Source organism: Pangasianodon hypophthalmus, chromosome 2, assembly GCF_027358585.1.
Source record: "Pangasianodon hypophthalmus isolate fPanHyp1 chromosome 2, fPanHyp1.pri, whole genome shotgun sequence".
In the NCBI taxonomy this organism is placed as follows: Eukaryota; Metazoa; Chordata; class Actinopteri; order Siluriformes; family Pangasiidae; genus Pangasianodon; species Pangasianodon hypophthalmus.
The window spans coordinates 21982893-22003078 of NC_069711.1; the positions used below are offsets into that span (position 1 = coordinate 21982893).

At 37.5% G+C, this 20186-nt stretch overlaps 1 protein-coding gene across 4 annotated transcripts in view; it reads left to right on the forward strand.

Annotated features, from left to right (window-relative positions):
• Positions 1–20186, forward strand: part of kank4 (KN motif and ankyrin repeat domains 4) — a 56081-nt gene that overhangs the window by 11624 nt on the left and 24271 nt on the right. For 2 of the 4 annotated variants that reach the window (XM_026917138.3, XM_053230741.1), the window contains exon 2: positions 19392–19490. The gene's annotated coding sequence lies outside the window, so the exon portion shown is untranslated. Of the gene's footprint in view, positions 1–7842; positions 19216–19391; positions 19491–20186 lie in introns of those variants that run through there. The other 2 variants (XM_026917147.3, XM_026917154.3) reach the window with 2 other exon arrangements.

The window sequence follows — 20186 nt, forward strand, 5'->3', positions numbered from 1 at the left end:
TTATTATTTAGTATAATAGTATTAATAATAGTATGTTAAGTAATAGTAACAATAATAATAATTTCAAAGAAAGCTTTTTCCTTTCCAGGGTCTTTGGCCTATTTCCCAGACACTTTCCTACTCCAGTGGGATTACAACTGTTTTTTGCCATAAAATGTTAGACCTCACTTCACCTTTCTGTTCTTGTAGGAGCCTCTCTGCAGCTTGAAGCTGTCAAAGCATCGACACAAATTTGTGGCAAAGTGAGGGAATGCAAGGCAAGCAAATTGTACAATAATAATACAGATAAAGAAGAGTCCAATGCCAAAAATGCACTTAAGAAAGAAGCTGTGATAAGAGTGAGCCAGGAAATATGGGCATAGCTCAGAGTGAGAAGATAAATGTTTAAAAATATAGAGCTACGCCCTGGCCTCATCCAATCTGAAAGAAACACTTCTTGTTGCAGATCACTTACTCAGCCTTGTAGATCACTTATTCAGCCTTGTAGTGCTCATTTAAAGAAATGTGTCATGCTGAAGAACTACATTACCCATCAGCCCCAGCACATGACATGGCCCTGTCACATGTCTTGATCACTTGCACCTGTAACACCTAATTAACACAACTATATACTGTAAGTTCTGGTTTGTGTGTGTGTCTTGGTCAAGCTTTTGTCATTTATTGGCATGTGGACCACGTTATTGACTGTAGTCCATATCCTGTTGTGTTTCATGCAACAGTTCCTTAGTTCTTGTTTCACTATCTGTATGATTCTTGTTTTTTTTTTTTTTTTACTTTCTTTTGTTTGTTCTATTAATAAACTGCCTACATTTGAATCTGCCTCCACTACCAATACCTGACAAAGTGAGCGTGGCTTAAAATGTTTTTTTTTTCTTTACTTTTTTTTTTTAATATATATGAAACACTAGGGAAAAACAGAGATAGAAATATCAGCATTGTCAGCATGCTCTGTAAATTCTGGCTCCTCATCCTCAGCTACGTCACTCAAGTTCATAAATGATCTCAACTACAGATGTGCTTGGATTGTTCTTTTTAATCCTACTCATGCAATTGTTATTTTCAGTGAACTGATTAGAGAAAACACCAAAATGTGCAAGGCACACCAGGACAAGGATTGAAAACCCCTGGTGGACTGCCAGTAGACTGCTACTGCAAGAGCACTTATCTTAGTTTTGGGGAAGGTGGCACATCTCAAAAACAAGTGAGTCATTTCCTTGAATCAAACAACAAGCCAAGACAAGGTGGAATTTAATATCATCTTCCATCACACAGGTTGTAAACTACCAGTTACAGAGGTGCCAACATCTACAGTGTAGCCAATTCACTCAATGGGAAAGGATGTGGCAGATGCGTTTGCTTCTGGTAGAGGTTACTTTTGATTTGCATCAACTTTATCTAGGTGAAATTTGACCTGTGAGTTCACAAGCCTCCATCAAGCAAATAGAAAACAAAAAGTTGGGACTATGGTCTCTTTAGTCGTTAAAAAAATGGAGGAGCTGATTATTATTATGTAGTGGTCAAACCAGACTATTGTCTCATTGTTTTATTACTGTTCCTTGGCACATCAGTAAAAAAATGGCTAGCTAACATTTCTCCTACATGCTCTGCAAAATCACACCCTCCAGAGTAAACATTTTTGATGCATATCAAAGTATCATGTGATCAGTTTACGTGATACCAAAGAAAAATCTGGTTGGATCTTTTCTTTTGGCATAAGCTATCATAATTTTGAGTATTTTTGGCAGACAAGCAGTTTGATTTGTTTGATATTTTCCTTTTATGTCAAGAATAATAGTGTAAAATCATACAACTGATACAGTCTGCAGAACAGAGATGCACTTATGCTTACTGTCCACTTTATTAGGAACACCTGTACACCTGCACATTCATGCAGTTATCTAATCAGCCAATCTGCATGTGCAAAAAACATGCAGATACAGGTCCAGAGCTTCAGGTAATTTTCACATCAAACATCACAATGGAGAAAAAAGTGTGATCCCTGTGACTTTGATCATGGCATGGATATTGGCCATGACTGCTAATCTCTAGAGTTTACACAGAATGGTGCAAAAAACAAAAAGACACTGAGTATGTGACAGTTCTGTGGGTGGAAAAGCCTTGTTGATAAGAGAGCTCAGAGGAAAATGGCCAGATTGGTTCGAGTAAATCACTCTTTACAACTGTGGTGATCAGAAAAGCATCTCAGCGTGCACAAAACATTGAACCTTGAGGTGGATGGGCTACAACAGCAGAAGACCACATCAGATTCCACTCCTGTCAGCCAAGAACAAGAATCTGAGCCTATCATGGGCACAGACTCACCCAAAGATTAGAAAAAAAAAGTTACTATAGACTTCCTGTCAGCTCAGACCATTCTGGTCAATCTCCTCTGATCTCGCTCTTCAACAAGGTGTTTCAGCCTTCAGACCTTCTGCTGACTGGATGTTTTTTGTTTTTTGCACCATTCTGTATAAACTCCAGAGACTGTTGTGTGTGAAATTTCCAGGAGATCAGCAGTTTATGAAATACTCAAACCAGCCCATCTGGCACCAACAACCATGCGACGATTAAAGTCACAGAGATCACACTTTTTCCCCATACTGATGTTTGATGTGAACGTGAAGCTCTTGACCCATATCTGCATGATTTTTTGCATGGTGCTGCTGCCACATGATTGGCTGGTTGGATAACTGCATGACTGTGCAGGTGTTCCTATTAAAGTGACTGGTGAGTGTATGATAATTGTGTAACAATTGTATAAAATAAACTTATACACACAGCTGGTTGCTTATAAATCCAAATGTTTATGTATATTTATTTAAATGTTGGATTAACCAGTATGATTTATCATTCATGCTGTTAGCACTGAGCCTTCTCTCATGTCTGCCTGCTAGGATTTTCTTGTTAACAATTCTGGCACCTCTGCAGTTAAACACACTGCCCTTACCTTCCTGAAATCCAAACAGTTTAACTCTTGGCATCTGGAAATGTCAAAATTAATCCCATATTTTAAAGAAAGTTCCTGCTTAGGATATACACAGATGTATACATATTCTGTCCTTTAAATTCCAACTAAAGTTAAACAGGGATTTATACATCTGGGATTGTATGTGTTTTCTTACATCTGCTTTAGTTACATTTATTATACTAAAGTCAGAATATTATTTCACAGTCTTCATTCCTAAATGTTCCAGCTGAAATTCATCTAAAAAAGAATTTTTCATGTTGCTTTTGGTAGCCTGATTTTTAAGAAGTAACTGTTTATTCTGACATAAAGTGATGTTCCATCACGTAGTTGTAGCACAGAACTGGCTACAATGTCACTTAAAAAAAAAAAAAAAAAAGCTGTTGAGTGTTGCTAAAGCAATGAAAAGCAAGTGGCTTGCCTTGGAAAAAACCCCTCAAACATTCCCTAACCACCTAACTGCAGGAGAAATAACAGGCCATAGCTGTAAAAAACATTTTGGAGAGATTAAATACTCTTTTATTGATATTCAGACCTCAGAATTATATAATTATTTAAGCATTGCTCAGAAAGTTATGGAGTTTATCCAGAACAAGGCGTGTCTCTGTTGTCCGCAATTCTGACCTTGAATGTGTCAGATTTTCTTGTGTGATATCCACAATGACGAAGAGCAGTTTTAAATCCATTGGTACTATCTGACTATTTGTTGTAACAAGTATGCAATACTTCACCCTGAAATTTTAAGCAATGTGAATACATGCAAAAATCTATGGAATGCCATTTAAAAGCAATATTAAATATATAAAAAATTACATTAGGTAAGAATTTAAACATGACAGAGTCGACAATATAGTATGATATGGATGGCCATTACCATGCCAAGGTTGTTGCAAAGTACTTTATTCCTCTGATAACACAGTAACAATTACATTTTTTTTAAATTAAGAAATAAAATGGCATATGGTTTTTATCAGTTTATAGTTGGTGTGGAATGACCATGACACAAGTTAGTTCCACTTAATATACAAATATAAACAGTCATTCCCTCACCAGTTTCTCTTTTAATCTCTTCAGATGTTAATAAGACAAAAACACATTGTGTCATGTTACTGAGAAACTGTAAAGTGCAATGTCCTCCTTCTTGAAGACTTTCCTGTGTCAGAAAACTCAGTGACTGTTACAAGGAGACACTGGAGACTCCTTCCATAAATATTAAATAAATGTCTCCATACAGAAAGCTTCACCATATCAATCCGTTGTTAAATAACAACATGTTTTAATTAGCTTGAGCTTGAGCTCCTACTATTATAAGAATCTGCTGCATACTACTGTAATTAATGCTATTAATGATATGGATGGATTTCAGATGGCTAAACTGAGACAGATTTTATCATTTTAATGTGATTATTACAGCTACCTGCATGAATATATTACAATATAGTATTTCATTTGCCATGTTCTGATTTGTAAATGATCCTGATAGTCTAAAATTTTTTCAAATTGTTTCTTGCTTTTAAATAGCAGTTGAGATTAATGAAATGTGATCAGATTTATTAGTCCTCATGACTTTTTGTGATTCGTAAAGGCAAGATCCTCTCTTTTTGTGGGTCTTAAAGACAAGAGTGGTTTTAAAGAAAGTGATCTACTGTACATGCTATAAAAAACCTTCTCTTAAAAAGAAAAATCTTTGTAGAAGTTATCTGAACAGTCCGCCTAGTCCGCTGTTTATCCATGCTCCCTTCACAGTGGAAACAGAAGAGAAACCTTGCTCATGACTCCTAAGAGACTGTTTTCTTTTCTTTTGTTTTTTTTTTTTTTGCCATGAGCAAATGACCTTGGTAATTCTGTGCTTCTTTGATATTTCGGAATGAGATGGAGGTTTAACATATCACATATACTCTGTTCTGTCAGCTTTATATCTCATATGTAAATATATATATACAATGCAATGGTACAGGTACATATATATATATATATATATATATATATATATATATATATATATATATACCTGTACCATTGCATATAAATCACTTATATGAATCCAGGTGATCTCACACTAGTGAAAACATATGGCAACAAATTCTCCAAATATTTATTAAACAGTTAGAACAGTTTACTCTGATTTTATATCATGGTTTTAAATCATATCACATTATAACCTATTCAAAATAGTGTATTATACTGCATTTAATCCTATATGTAAATGTTAATGATTATAATGATAAAATACTATAGGCTTCCAGACTGAGTTACAGTGAGGTGCTTACTTATACAAAGGTACATAAAGTATCAAGTGTTGCACTTGATGACTCCAGTGAAGTGAATTTTGTGCACATGTTTTCTCAGTTAAACAGCATGCCATCTCTGTGGAATTATCCCAAATATTATCTCTGAAAACTCTGCACCTTATCAAATCAAATTCCATAGAAATGCACACATGTCTGATAAAAGCTAATGACCCAAGTTCAAACTAAAATGGTGCCAGGTGAGGGAAAAAAATACATTAAAGGAATGCAGTTTTCCTGCAGCTGCTACCTCTTAAACATTCTCCTGTCTGGGAGATCTGAAGGGTGTAGGGATTCACCGTCGGAGGCTTCTTGCTGTAGGAAAATTCAGATAACCATAAAAAAAAAAGAGTAGAAGGTAGATCAAAGAGGGATGGGAGTGCAGTATTGTTTTTCTGCCAGAGGAATGAAGGAAGGCAGAACGTAAGAGCAAAGGCCCACAGAGAGAGAATTTCCTCTTCAAAATATGTGGAACATTCAATACATCTCTTAAGCATTAAGCTTTTTGTGTAAACATGCAAATTTCCAAGGTTGAGGTTTTTGTTGATTTAAAAATTCTCTCTCAGAGACTATACTGAACAAGAAATTGTACAAAAACTGTGTACAATATTAATTATAATTATAATAATTAAAATAATAATAATAAATTTCACAAATAACCTATTGGATTTCCCATTTGTTTGACTGGTTCAGCTCACACAGTTGCTTTTAGAGGAAAACAGGGCATTTTAGCAGCTATATTATTTGTAGATTACTATTAGATTGACCAACATCCAGATCTGAATCTGGGAAGGTGGAAGGTAGGAAGGTGTCAGTGCAGCCTGTGTGAGAACATGTACTACAAAGTACTTTTAAACGCGATTCTCCTTTGATTAAGATCATCTAGTTAAGATTGTCCTGTTTCTTGTTCGAAACTTATCTCATTTGAACAGCGATTGCTTTTTATGGAAAGGTGTTTGATTTTTTTTTTTTTAATCTCTATACAGAGAAATCCAGCACATACTTGGCTTGCAATAAAATTAAAAAAATAAATTATATATATATATGTATGTATGTGTGTGTGTGTGTATGTATATATGTGTGTGTGTGTGTGTATATATACACTGCTCAAAAAATTAAAGGAACACTTTATAATCAGAGTATAGCATCAAGTCAATTAAACTCCTGGGATATTGGTCTGGTCAGTTAAGTAGCAGAGGGGGTTGTTAATCAGTTTCAGCTGCTTTGGTGTTAATGAAATTAACAACAGGTGCACTAGATGGGCAACAATGAGATGACCCCCAAAACAGGAATGGTTTACAGGTGGAGGCCACTGATATTTTTTCCCCCTACTCATCTTTTCTGACTGTTTTTCACTAGTTTTGCATTTGGCTAGGGTCGGTGTCACTACTGGTAGCATGAGGTGATACCTGGACCCTACAGAGGTTGCTCAGGCAGTCCAACTCCTTCAGGTTTGCTGTGTCTCCCAGCACAGTCTCAAGAGCATGGAGGAGATTCCAGGAGACAGGCAGTTACTCTAGGAGAGCTGGACAGGGCCGTAGAAGGTCCTTAACCCATCAGCAGGACCGGTATGTGCTCCTTTGTGCAAGGAGGAACAGGATGAGCACTGCCAGAGCCCTACAAAGTGACCTCCAGCAGGCCACTGGTGTGAATGTCTCTGACCAAACAATCGGAAACAGACTCCATGAGGGTGGCCTGAGGGCCCGACGTCCTCTAGTGGGCCCTGTGCTCGCTGCCCGGCACCGTGGAGCTCGATTGGCATTTGCCATTGAACACCAGAATTGGCAGGTCCGCCACTGGCACCCTGTGCTTTTCACAGATGAGAGGAGGTTCACCCTGAGCACATGTGACAGATGTGAAAGGGTCTGGAGAAGCCGTGGAGAACGTTATGCTGCCTGTAACATTGTTCAGCATGATCGGTTTGGTGGTGGGTCAGTGATGGTCTGGGGAGGCATATCCATGGAGGGACGCACAGACCTCTACAGGCTAGACAATGGCACCCTGACTGCCATTAGGTATCGGGATTAAATCCTTGGACCCATTGTCAGACCCTATGCTGGTGCAGTGGGTCCTGGGTTCCTCTTGGTGTACGACAATGCCCGGCCTCATGTGGCGAGAGTATGCAGGCAGTTCCTGGAGGATGAAGGAATTGATACCACTGAATGGCCCCCACGCTCGCCTGACTTAAATCCAATAGAACACCTCTGGGACATTATGTTTCAGTCCATCCGACGCCGCCAGCTTGCACCTCAGACTGTCCAGGAGCTCAGTGATGCCCTGGTCCAGATCTGAGAGGGAATACCCCAGGACACCATCCGTCATCTCATTAGGAGCATGCCCCGATGTTGTCAGGCACGCATACAAGCACGTGGGGGCCATACAAACTACTGAGTACCATTTTGAGTTGCTGCAATGAAATTTCAGCAAAATGGACTAGCCTGCTGATTTTTGGGGTGTCTTTGAATTCAGCCCTCTGTGTGTGTGTGTATATATATATATATATATATATATATATATATATATATATATATATATGATATTGTGTTTTCCTGAAGAGCTAGCTAATGTTATTGGCCTATACTGAATACCTTAGAACATGGGGCTCTGAGGCATGGGGCATTTATATATTAAATATAAAGATGAATACTAATATTTATCTATTTCGTTTCTCCACAGGTAACAGGGCTAATTAATCATTAACCAGTGTTGCCAGGTTTCAGCAAAATGTCCAGCCCAACTACATCTCAAAAACAAAAAGAGACCTGAAACTAACTGAAAAAAAAGTAAAAAAGTTATAGTTATACATATAGTTTTCTTCCTTTTTCTCAATGAGGTACACATGCATAACTGATGTACGGACTGATTATCCACTCCATAATCCCCCTTTCCCTTGCCCAGTCTGCAGTATATCTTAGAGTAGTTCTGTACTTCATAGACACACTGTCTGTGCTTACACTTTGCTTTTATTTTGCAGAAATTTATTACATTTAATTCTGATTATTTGCTATAAAACAAGATCTTGTTTGCCACAGAGTATTTAACTTTCCCAGTTTGGTGTACAAAATACAAACCTAAGCAACTCTGTTGTTTACTGTCCTTTTCACTGCTCCTCTTCCACTGAAAATATTCACAAACATGGGGAAGCATGATTCCTGCCCCAGTGGACTCTAAGGAGCTAGTGAGCGAATTGCTCCATGATTATGCAACATCTAAGAAGTCAAGCAAATCAATGAAAATTCAGCTTATATCTGTGACATAAAAAGTTTATAATTTTTGTATGGAGATTTATGAGGGTTTATGTAGATTAACATTTGTTGAATGTTTTCTCTCTCTCTCCCTCCCTCTCTTTATCTATCTATCTTTCTATCTATCTATCTACCTATATATATAGATATGCCCTGGGAATATTACAGCATAAATTACCTTGCCATTGTTTCAGTGCAGTGTTGTTTATGTGAAATATTTGACTTGGCATTGGAGACAGTATAGAAAGCACTGTTATAGAAACCATTTTCTTTATTTCATCACTCAACTATTTCCTCAGCAGTGTGCCTCACCATAAACAAACGGTCCCCAATGGAAGCAAAAGTTTTTTTCTTTGTTGTAAAAACAGAATTGAGGGCTGAGAATATTTCCATGTGTTGTGAAGTGTGCAAGGTCAGTATTTTTCATAAAACAAGAGAGAATTACAGAGAAGGTGATTGAAACACAATCCTTGCCTACATCACAAACAGCCATGCACGCCTGTCTTTCACAATTTTGGGTCTTCTGCTTTATTTATTCTATGTGAGTATGTATAGTGTCTGTATTAAGCATAGTTACCTCAAGGGTGCATAATTGAAATGTATGGTAGAGGTGGTCAAGGCTTTGCTTCAGTTTCTCATCTGGCAAAATGTGGTCTTTTCATTTTGGCTTTTTTAAAATTATCTATTTGAATTCTTCAAGGTTGATGTGTTAATTTTTAAATCATTCTCTCTCAAGAGTCCATACTGAACTAGAATGAATATGTAATTGCACTGGGGTGGCTTGCTTTAGGATTTATTTGTTTTTAATGATAGCTGCTTAGCTTATAGGATGGCTGTGCAGTGAAAATGATCATACTGTTGGTTTTAGTGGGAAAAAAATCAGAATCAGAATCCATAATAGATTCATTATTGTCCTTTGAAAACCGTCATATGATGAAATATTTGACATTTTTTTTACTACATACTATACTATACAGTCACACTTCTTGATGATTAACTAATCTTTTGCATTTCATTCATAACAGCTGGCTGCTAATTACTCTCTTAATGATTATGGAAGTAGGAAGGGTGTACTTATGTTTTCCTTTTTGGAAAAAATGACTACATATTGAAATCTGTTTTTTTTTGTCACCTGAGGTCATTTGTCTGTTTACAGAAGTTGGTGAGGACCACACAATTGTTATTTAGGCCCTGATAAATAAAAATGTACTTTTCTCCCCCATGACTGTACACTATATGGCCAAAAGAATGTGGACACCTTTGGGATGAACTGGAATGCCAGCTGCGCCCCAGGCCTTGTCACAAGACATCAGTGCCTGACCTCAATGCTCTTGTGGCTGAATGAGCACAAATCCCCACAGCCACGCTCCAAAATCTAGTGGAAAGCCTTCCCAGAAGAGTGGCGGGTATTATAACAGCAAAGGGGACTAAATCTGCAATCAGCTAGCAAATATGCGTGTGATAGTGAGGTGTCCACATTCTTTTGGCCATATAGTGTATGTATTAATTATATTTGTGTATCTACTGTATCAGTATTAAGCATAGTGCAGTAAAAGGTGGTCAGGGCTTTTTCCTCAGTCACACATCTGGAAAAAATTTTTGTTTTGTTTTGTTTTGTTTTGTTTTCTTTCATCTTTCTAATGAAATGTTTATGTTCCTTACTCTACACATGCCACATCTTTATGTGGGTTTTATATTCCAGTTTTTTGAATTGGCTCTTTTTGTATATCATTCATTACACTTCTAAAACACAAAGGGCTACATCTTAGCCTTTACCATTTCTCCATGTGCAGTCTATCATTTTGTGCACGTTTTCATTCCTCATGCATATAAATCATACCAGAGAAAGCAAACACACTTTTACCCATGTGGGAGTCCTTAAATGGTCAGATGCAAAGTGCAGTAATTTTATGTGCATTTCAAACATTCATCAACTTGGGGGTATTGTTGCTTTTTTCTTTAAAAAAATCACTAAGCAAACAAAAGGAATTCCCCTAAGGATGATAAGTACAGATAAGGTTTTGCTTTGTCTCTTTTGGCTAAAGTCAGAACACTTGGAGGCCTACGCTAAGCTGCATGCCTTCCAAGACCATACAGCCCAGTTATGCTACATTAATCTCCAAATAATATTCTGCCAAGTGCAGCTTTCCTAAGACTGATTGAAACAATGATGATTGTTAGATAGAGTGAACGCATAGTACACAGCAAACTAACTACACATTCATTATTTTCATTAATTAGTTTATTAAACATTTGTGATTTTAGAGTGGAGTCTCCATCAGATGTTCCTGAACTTTTAATTGTGGAAGTAGGTACAAGGAAGGAAATACAGACTATTTTGATTCTATTTGAACCCTCATGCATATTCTCAGGGTGATCACATAACAGATTCAACTGATCCAGTGAATCCTGCAGTCAGAAATAGGCTACTCTACTGGTTTTAGATACAGAAACTTACACTGCATGTGCATTACATCTGCATATAGCACCTGCGGATAAGCGTTTTTGAAAACAAAAATACTTGGGCTCCTGCGATATGCTTATTACTTATATTATAATAAGTAAGTGTGCCTTGTTCCTAAATCTGTGTTTGTTTTCTTTGGAATAGCTCATTTAACAAACTAATGAAGGCTGTGAATTAGCTGCAAATGAAAGCTTTCAGAATGGATTTTTTTTTTTTTTTGCCAGTGTTTGGGAAAGAATTCCTGAGTTACTCTTAAGGCCCATTTTTTGGCCTGAGCACTGTAAGTTGTGTATAACTCTCACAAGCTTTATTAGAGAGCCTGCTACATTTAGTAGGCCAAGAACCACCTACTGTCACAGAAAGAGGCAATTTGATTGACACGGCAGATGAACAGTCACAGATCTTTTTCCTATAGCCTGTAGGAAAACCGTTCTTAGTCCTGTAACTATATCTTTTTCTGAATTGTTCATTGTGTCTCAGTGTTTTCCCTCTGGAAACTAGTGCACAAATGTGCATTTACATGGAAGAATAAATCAGATTGGAACCTTCAACATTTTGAAGGTTGTGGTCAGAACATGTACAGAAGATATCAGATGTTCCATATCTCATGGGTGAAATGTCTGAGCTTCAGACTGCTTGTGTATTGACCCCTGACTATATGAAGCCAATTGACTTTGTGTATTGTTGACAATTGATCACATATTTGGAAGTGGCGTCTAATAGAAAAAGAAATCTTCAGTTGATTGACGCCATCGTTCCACTGTTAGTCAGTCTAAGGTGAAGTGTGACATCTTTGTGCAAACTCTCAATCATTCTTATTTAATGATGTGTAATAAATATGACTGTGGAGATTATCGAGGATTATTGTTCAGGAGGGTTTATTAACAGAGCCAACTGAGTCATAATGGTAGAAAGGGTTAAACACAGACAGGTACAATATTTCCAGAAAGAGGGCGAATCAATATCTGAGCAAAGTCAAAACACAATCATTGCAATCGAAGTAAACACAGCTCAGAACTTACACAAACTCTGGGATTGGCAAGACATTGCAATGGTGCATACAGTACATAGACAAAAGTCTTTTTTTGGGCCTCTTCGTCATGCTCATGGTGAGGTGGCATACTGGAGAGTACTGTGCTCATATCTTCATTTTCCCTTATCCACAGCATGAGAATAAAGAGATAGCAGATGAACAGCTAGAGAGGTCTTTTGTGGTTGGGAAAATGGAGAGTATTATTTAAAGAATGAATAAATGAATGGGTCTGCAGCCAGGAATTATGACAGAGTTCATATTCATCTAAATGGAATGTTGTGTACATCTTTATATCCACTGTAGCTGGTATATTTAAGCATATTCATATTAATATAGTGAATATTTATATTACTGGCATTCCAAAAACATGCAAAATGCCCCCTAATCCACATAAGCACCTGCCAATATGCAGCAGTCAAGCAAATCAAGTGCACATACACCAGCCATGTGTGGAGGTCAAACATGAATCACAAAGTAATATTATTATTATTACGCTCCCAGTGCATATGATAAGATGTGATTGTAGAGATCAGGCTTCCAAATTTATTGGATTTAAAAAGAGAGAAAGTGGGTCTAATATGAAACTAGGCCAAACATGTTCTGTCTAATTTAATCTTGAAGATATTTTCATACACATTAATAATCCAACCAATAAGAAATATTTATCATGACAGAAATATACAGTATACTGTGTATGTAAAGAAAATAAAATGATGTAGTTTGTCAGTACTGCTGTGCTACATTGTTGACAAAATAGGCTATAAGCTGCTTGTTTTAAAAAGATCAGTACTATCCGGTGACTGCTGGAAAATGTAGTTAATAGCTTTACCAATTTCTGGCCAAGTCGTACAGACCCATGAGTCATATAAAAATGTTTAATTTTTTATTTATTTATTTATTTTTTACAGATTACTAGTGCATGCATTAATCAAATTATTGCCAAAATCGATTTTTTTAAAATGATCAGACATATATAGGCAGAATTTAAAACCATGTCTGCTGGTCATATAGACTTGTTTGTATTCAGTTCATATCTTTACAGTTGAAATGTTGCTATTTGCTAATGGGGTGTACATGTTATTACTTCCAGGCTGTTTAGATAAAAATGTTAAAAGGCATCCCTGGAAGCTGTGTTTGCTTTTTTGGGTAAGTCAATAAAACCAAATCACCCTGCTTATTAAAACATGACATGCTGAAATGTTGGGCTCCTATTACAGTTTTTAGACTCTGTATCTCAGTTTTTCTCTTTGTGTGGGAGGAATTTTTTCCATTAGCTTTGTTCTCTGGACTGTTGCCCTGATTCAGAGGTGGCAATTTAAACCTAAGTTACCCTAAGGGCCTTATCATCCTCTCTCACACTGCACTCTTCCTCAGGAAGCCTGTTCAGACCTCCCTTTATCTCACTTTCTCCCCTGTACTCCTCTCTCTGTGCCTGTGCCTCTATCACAGCTGGACCCTGCACATCTTTTCTCTCACACATTAATTCCATGCATTCTTTTCCTCTTTCCCTCCTCCTGGCTTATGTTTTGTGGTTGTTTCATCTCACATCATGCTGTTCATACTGTATGCTGTGATAGTCATATTAGAGTTACCTTTTATCTTCCATTCTCTTAATTATTTAGGACACTTGCCCACCTCTCAGGTAGTTACTATCAGGACCTGATTTAGTAAAGGTTTGCAAATGTTAAGTCATGCACAGACTTGGAAACACCATAAACACAATCTACAGATTCCTACTGAATTTTTTAAATGAGGAAATTAACATGCCTTGTCTGTGTTTTTGCCTTAATGAATATCCAGTCTGGGGCGTTTCTACGTAAAAGAACAATTAGCACATACAAACATCTTATTTATCTATTGTTTCATCTTCCTACATTGCATGTTACATGATTCACGTACTTCTTCTATGTAACCATCAACATGTCCACTAAGTGCACCATCAATTTATCCTTTTGATCATGCAGGTTAGTAGTTTGTGTTTGGCATCGCAGTAAATCAGGGCCTTAGAGCTCTACTAGTTAGATGTCAAATTATTTTTATGTCATCTATTGATGATTGGCTCTACTTACACCAACCACAGAGCATAAATATATCTCCTTTACTCAAATCCTAACTCAGAAAAAAACATTGAGTGGTTGAGTGTTCCCTTACACTTGCTGCTTCGGCTTTCACGTGTAACATACTGCATTTGATGTTTTTTTTCCCACATTGGTTTATATTAAATGTGTGAATCTGGACTGCAATCCCACCGGACTCAGCAAAAAAGGCATGGGAGCGTGCTGTTTTTACCCTCATGGGGGTAGGTGTGAACAGTCAAATATAAAGCTTACAGGTAAAGAAAGGCCATGATGATTAACGTGGGAGCATATTGGATGCAGCGTGGTGCTTGTGTGGCGCAGTGCAACGTGTTTACTGCATTTGTTTAATCATCTTCAGTAGCGGCTTTATCCTGGCCACGGTCTCTGTGGATGTTTAAATATCTTGTTTCTTTATATTTTGGGATAAAGAACCAAGTCCATTGGAAAATATCAGGTCAAACCATGTGTGAAAATAAGATGGTACTATATGTGAAAATCTGAAAAACATTACGTCATTTTACACACGAAGATCCAAAAAGCATGTACTTTTGTCTCAATAATACATCTCATTTACATTTGCATTTACAGCATTTAACAGACACCCTTATCCAGTCTCTATCAAAAACACACCCTTATACAAACAGGCCAGAATCTGAGAATACAAAACGCTTTTTTTTTTTTTTTTTAGCATGGGGAACGGTTTTAACTGGTGCAGCTGATTCTGTTTATCAGCTGCCTTAGTAGCTGTAACCTTGTCTCATTGTCCAGTATTTTATCTGAAAAGCAACCATGGTAGCCATCATATTCAAGATACTCCATGGTATCTTCACACGCCAGTATTCTTTAGCTCACTGGTAATATTTATTAAGTTTGTCACCTCACCTGAAAAAACAGATGCAGTTATTTCACAGGTGCTGAACACAGCTACTCCACTACTCACTGAATAACATAGGTAGTTTGTATTAGTAGCACACAATATAGATGTTCCATAGTTGCTAAGACAACACTCCACGGTCTTAGCAAACTATGCTTGTTGAAACTTTTTTGGAGTTGAATTATGGGATTATTTACATTGAGGAGGATAAGGCATTGGACAGCCGGACAGCGATGCTAGTCTCTGTTGGTTTCAATTCTTAAGTGTTTTAAGACTGTAATCTTAAAAATATTAATAATGTAATCATTCTACCACTGCAATTTGCCGAAACTAAGATTTATTTTATTTATTAAAGAACAACATGCTGTATGTTTTATCTGTTTATAGTTATATATAATGTTGTGGAATCTCCATAAGACGATTTGCTTCTATTGTCAGTTACATTAGGGCAGCTACAGACAGTTGTTCTATCAGCCTTTCTTTTTTCTCTCAAAGTTAATAACAATAAGTGCAGCGTGTCACGTTACCAAGAAACCAAAGCATGTGTAAAGCATGTGTCCTGAAACTTTCCAGTGAAGGAAAACATTAAATTACAGCTTTGTCACTGACTGACACTGGAGACTCCTTCCAAAAATGTTAAATAAATGTCCTCACAGAAAATGTCACCATATCAAAAATCCATTTATTTTTGAGTGTGCGCCATATAAATCATTGTGTAGGTTGCTACTGTAGAAATGATAATGTATTATTAAAGTTATTCAACACCTTCTGACCAATCAGATTTGAGAATGTGGCAGTGCTGTAGTATAAATTGAATTAAAAGTATATTTTCAATAGTCTATTGCCTTCTGTTTATGCACAGGCACTCTGAAATGACACTAGTTAGCCTACCATTTGAAACATTAACCATGTATTGACATATACTGTATGTTGGAACGTTAATGAGCCTGATGCAGGTGTTGTGACAAAATATGTTGTTGAAAGTGGAAAAAATATGCATTGCTGTTTTAGCCCAGAAACCTTTATGTGTAAACAGAAAACACAGATATGGCATATAGAGCAATTAAATGTATTTGTACTTAGTAATGGGTTCGCTGTTTGCTGGGTCACATCTCTTTTTATTTTTATATGATAATTCTTTTGTACTTTTATTGTTGTTCAGCCATTACCTTATTGCATTTAATATACCTAGGCTGTCTTATTTATAATCACTTTTTCTTTTTTTTACTCTTACTCTAACCTTGAGCCAATTTTAATTAAGCAGGACACTAAAAATAGTTGACTTGACCAAATATGATACACACACACACACACACACACACACACACACGTTTCAGTTCTCTCCAAGAAGCCCTCTATATTTCTCATATCTGATAACAATACCTGATTGCTCATGCAAGAAGAAGCAACAGAAGTGACACAAAACAGAGAAAGAAAGAAAAAATGAAAGATATGTCATAAATATGCAGGCTTTCTCTATATATAGATATGAAAGGTGCCAATAAACCGAGTTTCCTGAATCACATATTCCTTAGAGGAAGAACTGCAGTATGCAATCCATTTAGCATTCTACACTGAAATTTATGACATCGCAAATGCTAGAAGTTTTTCTCCTTGGCATTTCAGTCTCTTTTGCTTGGGGTATCTTTTCCTGCACTGGTTTTGTGCAGGTCTCTTGACTATTTACACTGTTTCCCAGTTTAGCATGAACAAATGAGATGGCGGGGTGTCCATTCCAGTTTGGCCAAAATGATATGTTATTTACAATAGGACATGTCCCTGTAAACACACACGGATGATAAAGATCTGGTTGTAAAGATAGCAGCAGAAGCAGACGCCATACATGGAAATATAGCATGCACAGGAAATGTGGAGAAATTATATCAGGGAGTGTAACTGAAATAACACACAGGGTCACATGGTTCATGTATGTGGATGTGTGATGTTTGTGCTATGTGAAGTCATGGGCTTTCACATGCACTGGATTTTGGCCTATTTTCTGAACAATGCTAACCTAGACAACCCGTGTGCTCTGTTCCTGCTTTCTCGTCTTCTCTCTTCCGCTTAGATTCTTAAGAAAACAAGCAGTCCTGCTGCTTAGTGTGTGTGTGTGTGTGTGTGTTTATGTGTGGAGGTGCATTTCTTTAATAAAAGTGAGTGTCACTAGGGGGGAGGAGGTAGAATTTGTAGGTAACATTCTCCCAATTTAGCTGAGCCAGCCAGACAGCACAGACAAGAGGAATGAAAATGGACTTTCATTAGTCAAATCAAGCCTCTGGTGCAAAGTGCAGTACATGCAAATGGAGTTCACAAAGAGTTCCCGCAGGATATAGTGTGCATTACATTTGTGATCAGTCAGTGTCTGTAAGCACCACTGTGATTCATAAATTCACTGATGAGAAATTGAGGAATTGTGTATTGTCTCAGCTGTTCTACACTCAGCACCAATCCTTCATCCTGTCCTGTAAGAGCACAGCACTGACACCGGCCTATGACTCACTCGGCTGCACTGTGAAATATAACCACAGCAAAGCCATTGCAAGTCTGGGATCGGCAAATCTCTCCACTACCTGTCTAAATTTAATAACCATCACAGGATGGAGGCACCTACAAATGGAAAAGCAAAGCATGCCTCTAAAGCACAGCTCCTGATAAAGTCAGAAAGTTTGACTATACCATGGCTGAGGAGAGCCTTATATACTGCACTACAGGATTTATACAGATATTAGCTATTACAGATAAAGGGAAGAGGATGTTGTTGTTGTTGTTCTTTCGGCTGCTCCAGTTAGGGGCCATCACAGTGGATCATTGGTCTGCATATTTAATTTGGCACTGTTTTTACGCCAGATGCCCTTCCTGACACAGCCCTCCCCAGTTTTATCCGGGCTTGTGACTGGCACTGGGAGTGCACTGTCCTGTGCAACCCCAGTCGCTGGGGTTGGTTCCCTGGCCAGGAATCGAACCCGGGCGGATAAAAGAAAGAGGATAAACTGGTTAAAAAGCAGGTGCTTTATTTTCCAATGGTAAACTGGAGAAATGAATAGGGGTTAAACTATAGACTGCCATCTACTACATTATTTTAGTGGTTTTTCACTGTTTGAGCATTTGTTAATGCCAGAATGGTTCACAGAGTAATTATGGAGGTCCTTTGTATGTTTAGCATCAAACTTATATTATCAAAAATAATAAATGACTATTTGTTTGTTTGTTTGTTTCTTTCTTCCTTTCTTGATAATATTGTTATGTCTTTTATTTATGTGTGTTGTAGATGATGACTAGTTAGTTAGTAGACCAGTAATTCTTGTCCACTGATAATAATAATAATATTATGATATCTTTTATTTATGTGTGTTGTAAATGATGACTAGTTAGTTAGTAGACCAGTAGTTCTTGTCCACTGATAATAATAATAATATTATGATATCTTTTCTTTATGTGTTGTAGTTGATGACTGGTTAGTTGGTTGATTGGTTGGTTAGTTAATTGGTTAGTTAGCTAGTTAGTTATTGGACCAGTAGTTCTTGATAATAATATTATGATATCTTTTATAACGTTGTTTTTTTTTGTTTTTGGTCCATTGGTCCATTTGGTCCTTTACACCTTTACGTGTCTCTTTAACACCTTCATATAAACTAACACAGAAGTAAGAGTGAATATGATCTGAAATATGATAAGAAATATCATGATATGCAATGATGATATGTATGGATGATTATAACTGACTATAAAATGAACAGCCTTGTGTGCAAAGAAGACATCTAATTTGACTCATATACAGAGCAATACGATGAATATAAAGTTGTTCACTGGAGAATGTAAACAAAAGTGATTTAATGTGGCTTAATAACTTAGGCTAATGTAGTGTGTATGGATTGCTAGTTCAAGGACATGACAATGTCCTGGTCTGAGAAGTTAGTGTAGAGGCATTGATAAGAGAGAGAGTGTGTGTGTGTGTGTGTGTGTGTGTGTGAGAGAGAGAGAGAGAGAGAGAGAGAGAGAAGTGGACCTATCATAGCATGGTTAATGATTGCCCCCCACCCAACACTAATGATTACACTGTTGAGTGGTGGGAGTTCACTCAAAGTTCAGTCATATTTACAGGGTCTGGAGCAGACATAGGCAGAGCAAGAGAAATTTTCAACGTTCTCTGGGTCACTGCATCTGAGGCAGCAGAACATGTGAGTTTAACTGACATAAAAACAGAGGAGGCTTGTCAGGTTGTCAGGGTGGGACTGCAATGGTGGAGTGAACATTCCAGAGAGTATGAGGTCTGTTTTCTTACCTTTCTGCCCAATACGGTCATTAGTCTTGGTATTGTTATGGTTTGTTTTTTTTCAACTTGTGTGTTGTGATTATCAATCACCTGACCAGTGTAGGTCTCTCTCTCTCTCTCTCTCGACAATCAAACCCCACCGTCTCATCCCCTTTCCTTCCTGTACTGTAGGTTGTCAGGTTGAATCTGGAAGGAAGGAGAAAAGCGACAGTAAGAAAAGCAGTCTATAGAGAAGCGGAGAGCGACTGAATATTTTGCTACACATGCCAGGTGAGAGAATTCCCATCTCTTGTTCTTATTCTCTCTCTCTCTCTCTCTCTCTCTCTCTCTCTCTCTTACACACACACCCTCTCACTCTGTGGTTGCCTTCCCAGCCCAGGTGAGCACTCTGTGTGTGTATGTGTGTGTGTAAGACCATGTCCTTCCTTCAGTGCTGCTGTTTTGTTTTTTTTCCCCTCATCTTCTGAGTGGCTTGGCTGCTGCTGCAGTGCAGGAATAACAGAATAGCAGACAGGCTTTATCTCCAGGCACAGAGGCAGGCTGCAGACAACGTCGATTCTGTGTGGCACCCAGCCAGCTTGTTTTGTATTTAGGTGTGGATATGTGCGTCTCTATATCTGCTCTGTGCATATTTACTGTGCATTCTTTTGCAGTTAGCGTGCACATATTATGTGTTAATGTACTGTGTTGTACTGCTTACTTTCAGGATCTTTGCTGTAGTGTAGTGTAGTGGTTGTTACCATGCAGACTTTCAATCCCCTACTGAGCTGCTTCACCACCCTTCAGTGCATAACTAGCAGGAAGATAGCACTTCATAGTGGAATTTTTTTTTCAGAAAGGAAGTAGGATTTGGGTTTGTCCATTAATTTTTTTTTTTTTCCTCCATCCAGTTTTGTTAGTTTTTTCCTCCATCCATATCTGTAGGTCTGGAGTTTGGTTTTGCACAATGGATATCCATTTAATGTA